This window comes from Oreochromis niloticus, unplaced genomic scaffold, assembly GCF_001858045.2.
Source record: "Oreochromis niloticus isolate F11D_XX unplaced genomic scaffold, O_niloticus_UMD_NMBU tig00008777_pilon, whole genome shotgun sequence".
NCBI classification, from domain to species: Eukaryota; Metazoa; Chordata; class Actinopteri; order Cichliformes; family Cichlidae; genus Oreochromis; species Oreochromis niloticus.
The window spans coordinates 1-10497 of NW_020329427.1; the positions used below are offsets into that span (position 1 = coordinate 1).

At 38.7% G+C, this 10497-nt stretch overlaps 3 long non-coding RNA genes across 3 annotated transcripts; all 3 read left to right on the forward strand.

Annotated features, from left to right (window-relative positions):
* The first annotated feature begins 1143 nt into the window (after positions 1 to 1143).
* Positions 1144 to 5539, forward strand: LOC112845895 (uncharacterized). The gene is made up of 3 exons (XR_003218751.1): positions 1144 to 1208; positions 2757 to 2899; positions 5526 to 5539. It is a non-coding gene; the product is annotated as an uncharacterized LOC112845895 (long non-coding RNA).
* Positions 5540 to 6700: 1161 nt separating this feature from the next.
* LOC109198034 (uncharacterized) lies at positions 6701 to 7708 on the forward strand. Its single transcript, XR_002059014.2, has 2 exons — positions 6701 to 6757; positions 7382 to 7708. It is a non-coding gene; the product is annotated as an uncharacterized LOC109198034 (long non-coding RNA).
* A 2259-nt stretch (positions 7709 to 9967) lies between these two features.
* On the forward strand, positions 9968 to 10373 carry LOC109198035 (uncharacterized). The gene is made up of 3 exons (XR_002059015.1): positions 9968 to 10003; positions 10144 to 10179; positions 10264 to 10373. It is a non-coding gene; the product is annotated as an uncharacterized LOC109198035 (long non-coding RNA).
* Positions 10374 to 10497: the final 124 nt, after the last annotated feature.

A 10497-nucleotide genomic window follows, 5' to 3' on the forward strand; every position in this document is an offset into this window, starting at 1 on the left:
TCCAGTGTATCATGTGATATTATTATAGTCTGAAACCTAATGTGAGCGACTGAGCTGGTAGACATGAGGGCACAGTAAGTCATACAAAAGTGATAATATTGGACCCTTAAAAGAGGTCAAATAAACTAAACTCAAGTCAACATGACAACCTAAATGAGCAAAGTAACTCCAGAGTAATGTGGAAAAATAAACTGAGACTGAAACCAAACCAGTTTTCTGAGATTTATTGAACGAAAGGTAAAATCTTTCCAACGGGATCAATGCTGCACAAACAGTCTTCCTACTAACTTTGAGAAATACACTTTTTATTGGATAGTGAAGCTAGAGAGAGAGAGAGAGACCGAACCTGGCTGCTTTTCTCCAACCATGTGCTAACCTACTTATTTAAAGTTGCAACCCATGGGACTGTAACCTTCAATGTTTAAATTGAGCCAGTTGAAAGTTGCTGCCATCACCTTAGAAATACAGCAGCACTGAGAGAACATTCAGTGATAAGATAAAAAATAATCAGCTGGATTTCAAGTGTTTATTTTTCTGCTGTGCGATTAATCACAAGATTATTGATTTTCTGCAGCATTAAGCATGTGTACTTTAAGAAAGTGTTTTACTCTAGTTTTCTTGTTCTTTATAGATTTTTTTTTTATCACTATTTGATAACTTTTCTGTAATAGTTGGCACTCACAGGGACTATTTTTTTGGATGACAAATAATATGATCTATGAAACACCGCTTTTAGGTTAGATGATGCCAACACACCTTTTTTTGGGACGTGCAGGTTTCATGTGACCACTTATTGCTAATGTTAGGCTAAGTGAATCCAGATAACAGAAAGTTCCTTGGGTATGTTGAAGAAGTTGGGCACTCAGGGGAAACAAACGCTAACAAATGATCTAACAACAAAGAAAGAAAATCAAAAGTTAGTTTAACACTTACCTAAAATGAAAGGCAATTAAACACAAAGTTTAAACCAAATAAAAGAATTTTGCAGAGTTAACATCGTCACACATGACTTTCCAGTATTTTTCTCTGTGTTCTTCTTTGAATCCACTAATGTGTTTTGTCCACAGTGCTTGCAAGCCAAGGATTGTTGGGGTGATGTTCACAGCAGCTTTGCCAAACTTCTCACTGAACTCAAAAGGCCAGAGGCGCCATTTACCTTCAGTGTTGCTAACAGACTGTACAGAGAGAAGTCCTGCCCCTTTACTCAGGTCTGTTTCTTCTTCTTATGTAGAGTGTGATTCTTCATGAGCTCATGTGTTTTGGAGTCAATGAGAGGCAGAGAGAGAAATGCTGTGATTTCTGACTGATCAGAATCTAAAACTGTGTTAATGATTGATATGAAGCATGTGTGATTCAGCATGTGTGTTCGTGATATAACTGTGTTTTCTTATCATGTCAGCCTGAAGTAAATCAGAATCAGTGATGTCAGAGACTTTGCTGGAGAATTTATAAATGTGTCGTCTGTGGTTTCAGAAATTCTTAATACAAAGCAAGAAACATTACAGCACAGAGCTGGAGTCTGTGGACTTCAAGACCAGGTCTGAAGAGGTCAGGATTGATGTCAACAACTGGGTGCAGAAAAACACACCAGGTGGATCACATTTACACATGAACCGACAATCACTTCATCTAATGTCCAGTTCAAGTTCACATGTTTTTCATAAGCAGGACTCACTGCTCCTGCTAAGTCCCTAAGGGGAGGAGTGTGCACCTGTAAGGATACCATGAAAATACTGAATACATGTTTTTTTGGTTTTTTTCCCTTCTGCTGCTCAGAAGTGATGGTAGATGTACTTAAGATAGTTTTAAAGAGTGAAGAAGCTTTACAGACCTATGACCAGGGTTTGTCAAAGGGCTCCTTCCACCGTTAATCCTGATTTAACCCACAGTGCTTCAATCTCTGGATCCCAGAACCACCTTCCTCAGTGTCTGTACAGTCCTCTGTTTACTTGTTTCTTTTCAGCCAAACCCACTCACTGCTGCTTCTCATATTTTTTAATCTTCTTGTTTATGTATCTTTATTTTATATTTTATCTGTCAAACTCTTCCTGTCCCACTCTCTCAGGGTAATATGAGTTTAGGCAGTTGAGTTTAATGAGTTCTGTGAAAGTTGGACTACAGCACAGCTTAAAATACCATCAGATTTTAATATTAACTCTTTCCTTCTATGAAAAGCGTTTTTGGCTCCCTGCCTGTTTGTGCTGGCATAGCATTAATGGTAGTCTCATTCACTTCCAAGGTGGCTGCCAGGCACCAGAATACTTTGTTTACATCCAGATGTGTTGACCTTGACTGAAGCTCAACTCAAGTATATGCAGAGCATTGAGGGTGTGATGAAATATAGGGAGGAGCGCCATCTTGTGGAACAGCACATGAATGTAACTTTACCTGCTTACCTGATGTCCCTTGTTTACCTAATTTATCTTATCTCAGGTAGAAAAAGCAGGATTTTGAAGTACTTCAATAATGAGTTGTTACATGTGTGCTGTAGTGATTAGCCAGAATTGCTCTGCATGCATACTTGTTCTAAATATTACATGTTGTGCTGATGAATAATATCTTCAGGTTTCACCAATAGTCAGAGAATATACTTCGATTAAACAGCATTTGTAAAACTCATCATGTTTCTCTGGCCAACAAAGGCTGAAAGAGTGTGGGGTCCATCATGTTTTCATAGATTTGTGGATGAAAACTTTGCTGCAGTCTTTGAGAGCTTTACTTCTCAATGTTTACATTTGGTTTTACTTGGTCAGCAGGTAACATCACAGAGGTGGTGGATGAAGATGATTTGAATGAACTGACCAGGCTGGTGTTGTTCACTGCCACCCACTTCAGAGGCAGCTGGAAGAAAGATTTCTCGTGGTCTAAAACTTATGATGCTCAATTTTGGCTCAAGAAGGTAAAAGTGCTCATAAAAACAGAACACTGACTATGAAATGTGAGTTTCTGAAACTATAACATTATAAAGTGTATACACTGTTGCAGTTGTGGTTAGTCATATTAAACATGGACAGTTTCAAATCATGAGGTGAGCAAATGTACAAGTAATCCCTGTGAGCCAAAGCTCAGTTTTCAGACTTCTGTAAAGGATCGGTTTGTTTTTCTGCTCTTGGCTCTCCGTGATATGTCAGAAAGATCGTCCCGCATCTTTTGTTAAAGAGGGACAGCCAATTATAATGGAAAAGGAAGCTTTAAAGGTGAATAGCTAAAATGATTAGTGTGAGACTTCATTAAGCCCATAGTTGAACTGGCCATCGGGTATACCAGTGGGCCGATGGTGATTTTTCGTTTCTATGGGCCTGTGTGTGTGTGTGTGTGTGTGTGTGTGTGTGTGTGTGTGTGTGTGTTGTTGTTTTTCGTGACGGTATAAATAATGAAAGGTGGTGGATTGGCCAGATGCTGGCAGATGTGTAAAAAAATCAGTTGTTTGGTGGTGGCTATGGCAGAGCTTCCACAGGTTCAGTAACATTAGCAAGTGGTGGAGGCCAGCAGGTGGATAAGGGAAAGGTGAGGCAGGATAAGGAGGAGAGACCCGAGGCGGCCAACCGTCCATAAAAAATGGAATCGTCCCGTATTCAGAGAAAATATTACGTGTTTTGTATTGAGCTGAAAAGGAATGCGATTTGTCCTGTACTTCAGCTACAATGAAAATGACACAAAGCTGGATTTATTCTGTCTTTATGCTGCACAGCTGCCTCTTCTTCTCATTCTCTTCCCCTCCCTCTCCTGTTGCTACTTCAATCATGAAACTGATCAATGATCAGCTGTTCGGCTTTTCTGTCGCAAATCCTGTCTCTCTTGTTTTTTTATCGCCCACTTTGCGCCAGAAAGAGGAAACCAGCGGAGGTCGCATTAAACAACAGCAGCACCTTTAAGCTTGATCAGCTGTTGTTACAATTTATTTAATATTACCTTCTAGTATCAGCTGATGTTTGCTGGAGCCACAGCTCCAGCAAACATCATACCTGGCCCCCTAGCGATTTAAAACATCTAGCTTTTATTAGGCAAGGTAAGTTTATTTATATAGCACAATTCAACAGCAAGGTGATTCAAAGTGCTTTACAGAGACATTAAAAAACAAAAACAAATAAAAAGCATGATTTAAAATGAAAAAAATGGAACAGTAGATAAAATCAGTAGTTAAAATCTAAGTTTTGAAATTTAAGCTTAAAAGTAAAACAGTTCGGATTTGGTGCTTTATTCAAATGCAGCTTAGAACAGGTGAGTCTTCGACCTGGATTTAAATAAACTGAGTGTTTCAGCTGATCTGAGGCTTCCTGGGAGTTTGTTCCAGATATATGGAGCATAAAGCTGAATGCAGCTTCTCCGTGTCTGGTTCTGACTCCAGGAACTGATAAAAAAAGGATCCAGGTGACCTGAGGGATCTGCAAGGTTCATACTGGGTCAGGAGGTCACTGATGTATTTTGGTTCTAAACCATTCAGAGCTTTATAGACCAGCATCAGAACTTTAAAGTCTATCCTCTGACAGACAGGCAGCCAGTGTAAAGACCTCAGAGCTGGACTGATGTGGTCCACTTTTCCTTAGTGAGGACTCGAGCAGCAGAGTTCTGAATGAGCTGTAGTTGTCTGATTTTTTTAGGTAGACCTGTAAATGTTGGTTGTAAGATTATCTGAATCTTACAACCAACATTTTCATCTGATGTCAAATGTACATAGTAAATTTTTTTCAGGGTCCCATTATAATTTCTTCAGAAGTAAGTACTGTATATGATGCCAGTATTTTCCCACATTTTCTAGATTCTGTACCACTACTGTGTGTAAAATGCCATCAAAAAGTCAATTAAGTTTTATTCTTTTTCACCTTTCTTTCTGTCTCCTTTCACTTTTTAAAAGTTGCCATGTTAGAAAAAATATTCTGCCCTGCCATGCTGTTTATTGATGTGGTAAATGAATAGTTTATGAAAATATCACTAAATCTGTCATTTATTATTTTTAATGTTCAGTAATGACCATGTCTCACCTCTAGTCTTCTCTGTCTTAATTTCAGGTTTCCACCATGTGTTGTAGATAATCAGGAGGTTAACTCGACCAAGCAGTCTTTGGGTTTAAACTAAGTACTGTTCAAATACCAGAATAGGGAGGAAGGTGTAGGTTTAAGTTTATTAGATTGATGCATGTATACCAACAAGACAGTGTACATCACTGTCAAAAAAAAGCGTTTGTTTTCATTCAAAGGCTTTATGGTTTTTCCTGTAATGTGGGCCGGTCTCTAGTCAAAATACCAGAACGATTTTTTGTCCCAGTCAAGCCCTGATTAAACCCCAGTGTGAGACAATTAGATTTATCTCTGTACGACATACAAAGCTTATTTACAAACTACTTTAATAAAAGCAATGTGACTTATGAGACTGGAAATGAGTAGTCATGACACCAGCTTCAAGGGCAAATTTTTATCTCTTTCATTTTCAGAGTCATTTAATCCACTTTTGCATCCAAGAAATATTTCAATGTATATATTAAAAAATGATATTTAATGTCAAATGTAATTTCTTGTTGTCTTCAGAATGACTCAAAGGCCTGTGAAGATGATGAACAGGAAGGAAACTTTGCGTGTACCTTCATCGAAGAAGCAAACTGCAAGGTAACATTATATTTATCATATGATATAAATCACTGCATAATCAGATTTCATTGCTGGACTGAGTGATTGTAATGTATGTGTATCAGTAGATTTATGTGCAGTAATGTTTGAAACCTTCTGCTGGACAGATTCTAGAGATGCCTTACAGTGGGGAGGAAGTGAGCATGCTCATCTTTTTACCTGCAGAGATCGAGGATGATACAAAGGACTGGAGAAGGTAGAACACTTACACACTCGGGATGTTCCTGGTGACTCATTTCCTAGTCAACTAAACAAAGAAAAAAAATTAGACTGACTGATTAGTCTAAAACTGACAAACACCCAGATATTAAGTCACATTTGAAAACTGCTTGACATCAAAAACTGTGTAAACAAAGTAATTTGAAACTTTTAATGACATTCTTGAATGAATCATGCTGCTTAACTGTGCAGCACCTCACATTGCACATTTACACACGTTAAACTCCAAACAAAAAACGAAGAAGAAAAACACTTGAAATATATTAAATATGATATGAAAACATGTTTCTACAAAAGATGTTCACGCATTGTCAAATATGAAAAAGTAACAACTGAAAAATGAATAAACTGCGGCTGAAAAGTGTGGCACATTGTGCCATGCATTATGAATGCATGGCACAATGAAACCTCCCTCTCTCCTACAGCTTATCTGAGAAATATCAGGTGTTCCCAGTCTGGCCGATAGATTTATTCTCTCCAGCAGGTCACAGTGTATGCCTGGTGGGAACACCTTACCCTGGAGGTGCCCCCAGGGTAAGGTGTTATGTGTAAATGTTATGCAGATGGCTTCATAACATTTAGAAACAACAATTTACCAGTACTGGTAAAATGTTGTGTATCAAATAAAATGTAAAACAGTTCAATTAAACAACTATTACATCTGATTATGACTACTGACAATGGCAACGATTACTTGATAAGTTCACCACAATGACTGATATTGTTTCCATCCCAGCTGGAGAAGGAGCTGACCTCCGAGAAATTGTAGCTTGGACTCATCCAGGCAAGATGCAAACATGTTACATTGATGTGAGCTGCCTCGTTTTACACTGGAGGAGACGTATGACCTGAACACAGTCCTGAGCAGCATGAGCATGTGGACGCCTTTGATCACACAAAGTGTGACTTCTCTGGTGAGACATACGTTGCAGTTTGTTGGTGTTTATGAACAGAGTGTAGAGCAACAATGCTCCAGCAGTGACAGAGTTCTCCAAAAGACCATGGAGCTGCTTATTTCAGCAGATTGTTTGTCTTGTTTGCTGATCATACTACTGTGAGATTTTAAAAGCAGGATCTAAGCTTTGATGCTGGGTTTTGAATGGACTGGTGGACTTTTACATGACAGTCCTGATACTTTTAATACTGTAATACTGACAGACAGTCAGGGAGGTGTTCTGGTTCATCCTGCCTAAACCAGCTGTACTCTCTGATACTAATCACTAATGACAGGCTGTTAAAGTGACATTATGAAGGGTTTTTTTTTTCATGGTTATTTTGCAGATATTACACTTTGACAGAATAGTCAAGATAGGAAGAAAGGCAGAGGATGAGTTGAATGGCATGCAGGAAATGGTCTGGAAACAGTCAAACCCCGGCTCCTGCAGCACATTTGGTATTTTGGTTGTCAGCTCAGCCAGGTGATCTATATCACCACCTAGCCTTATCAGATTTTAATTTGAAAAAATCCTCTCAGATAACAAATGAAAATGCAGCATTATGTTCATTTAAAATGTTCTCCTTTCACTTCTCTGTCACAGGCATGTCTGGGCACAAAGATCTGGTACTTTCAAAAGTCATCCACAAGGCTTTTGTGAAGGTCCACGAGAAGGCAACTGAGGCTACTTTTGTGGATATGTGTTGGTTTGAGTACTGTTCAGGCAAGATAATGCGGGGCAATTTAAACTCTTTCATCGCAGACCACCCCTTCCTCTTCTTCATCAGACATAACCCCACTATGAACATCCTGTTTGCTGGTCGGTTCTGCTGCCCTGTGTGAGCTCTGTGTCCTTTAGAGCAGCTCAGTACCAGAAGTCTTTAGTGTTTAGTTGGAGAACCTTTCAAAATCACTGCACAACAGCGCTGTATCCATATTAATATACAGCTCTCTACTATCAGTTTTTTCTGTGTTTTGTATCTCATATTTTGTATTTTTCTATTTTCAAAACTTTCTTATCTTTAAATGTTATCTGTTCAGATGTTTATACCATACTCTTCAAATGTCCCATCTTCTGATCAGAAATTTATCAAACAGTGTTTAGTAGCTGAAATGAGACAAACTGCATGATGTATAATTTACGTTTGATCTTAATTTCTCATTGACTTCACACTGGCCGGTTCGGGACAATCAGCACATACAATGCCCAGTTCTGCACTAGATGGTGACCAGGAGATGGTATCTGTCCATTCTTATCTCATTGTGGCAGGTTATGAATATCAGTATACAGTAATTAGGCCTCAATATATAGAAGTCATGAACACAAATATCTGAGATCATGATGGAGCTGTGTCATGTCTGATATTGACATGGCTTTATACCAGCTCTGAATCAATAATGTGTCATGTTATATCCTTGTTGCTTTGACTCCTCTCTCCTTGTCTCTTCCTTGCTTCTTTGTACAGTTTTACGCAGCAAATGTACAAGTAATCCCTGTGAGCCAAAGCTCAGATTTCAGACTGCTCTAAAGGATCCGTTTTACTTTTTCTGCTCTTATCCTGCGTGATATGTCAGAAAGAGCAGCTTTTACGTTAGGCTTAAAATGTTCCTTTTTGATAAAACATATATTAGTGCTTGATCAGGTAAACCTGAATCCTCCCATAGTTATGCTGCAATAGGGTGTAGGCTGCAGCTGGATTTCTTCTTCAGTCATATTTCTCACTCAGCAAGGAGCAGACGGCCGAGTTTATTAAACTCCACAGACACAGCGGTGACGCAAATCTGAAGGCTAGACCGTCCCATTTCACAGCCTCGCACTTCCGGCCTTCTCGGTCTTCGAAGGACCCGGCCCACGTAGACCGCGAAGGCCGGGTCCTCCGAAGGATGCAGCCGACGTTTTGGGACACAGCTTATGTGTTAACAGACCTCTCTGCATTGAATCATACTTGTTATTTATACTGGTTCTCTTCTACAGCATTCCTATGATCATGCCAAAGTGCTTGCTCATAGTTTCTGGGAGGGGAGGGGGGCCACTATGTGTCACTTTTTTGGCTCTGGGCCCTAAATGTGCCACTCTGAGGAATTGTTGGACAAATACAAGTAGTTGTATTAAAATACTCACAATCATAAAATTAAATAAATATGACAAACGATTTCCCAACTGTTGCAGTAGAGTGCATGCCCCAAAAAATTAGTGTTAAACATGCCAGAGGGAGAGGCAGAGTTTCTCAGGAGTAAAGATGGATAGAAGTTATTCTGCAAAAACTGTCTACAAATTGTGGAAAACATTCAGAAAAATGTCATCAATGTAAAATGGTGAAGAAGTCTTTTATGACACAACTCTTTTCAAATGTCCTACATTCCTCATCAGTTTCAGTCTTTGTGCTGCTCATTTGCAAGCTCTTCTCGCAAGTAATGCACTAGATCCCTTTGGGGTGTCATATTTACACTTTTTTTAAGTATATTTTGCAATATAGTTCATATTGTCTTTTCCTCATAGGTCTGATCAGATTAGTTGGATCTGGGTCCACTCTGTGCTCTGGAAGAGTTGAAATATATATATAAACTCTTACTCGTCCTGGGGAACAGGGTGAATAGTGTGAACAGTATAATAACTGTTTTCTTCATGTACTCATCAATACTTAAATTCTGGTTTCTTTTCATTCCATCATATTTTACTTTCCTAGTTATGAACAGATGTTCAAATGTCTTGCTTGACTACAATTTGCCTTTTGAACATCTCTGCAGTGTAGTGTATATTAAATAGATAACACCTCATTTGGATCTTTTAAATATATAATTTTAACCTGTTAACTTTCTTATGTAAACATTTTTAAAGTGTTTTCCAATAAAAAAGTAAATACAAATCAAGCTGGTTTTATCTCATTAGAATATGGGCATAACTGCCAGCAGACACTAAATCACGTACAGCAATAAAGAAAAAAGTGGTAGTCAGCTGCAGAGTGGTTTTCAAATAACACTCCTTAAATGAGATTTGTCATTTACATACATAAAGTAGTATCAGCTAAGCCATGAGCCAACATGGCAGGCACTAAAATGACCTGATCTGTGCATGACTGTGCCCTGTCTTATCTAACAATATCATTTTTTTAGAAACCCTCCAAGAGCACATGATCTTCTTGTATAGAGATAAGACATCAAGCAGCAGCCTTTTTTCTCAGTCATGGACGCAGAGAGAAGAGAGCGCTTCACTTCTTGATCTTCGGTAAAACAGATTTTCGATAATGTTTAATACTTTCTTTATTACAGAGACCCTCTAAAAACTTTATAACAACTTTTCTTACAGTATTTTTAGACTGAATAACTTTATGTCCTGATAATATTCAATTTTTTATTTTCCCATAGCTGCTTATCTCGTGGTCTCATCTTCACCTTCTGCAGGTCAGTCTGTTCTAACCTGTCATACTTACATTTTAATTTTAAAGACATTTTTGCACATAGTTCATATTGTCTTTTTCCTGATAGGTCTGATCAGATTAGCTGGATCTGGGTCCACTCAGTGCTCTGGAAGAGTTGAAATCTATAACTGTAACTCTTACTCTTACCCTTACTATTCCTGGGGAACAGTGTGTGATACGACTGGGACTTACAAGATGCTGAGGTGTCTGTAGAGAGCAGAGCTGTGGATAGCTCTGGAGGCTCTTGGGTCTGCTTACTTTGGTCAAGGTACAGGAACTTTCTTGCACAGTAATGTGGACT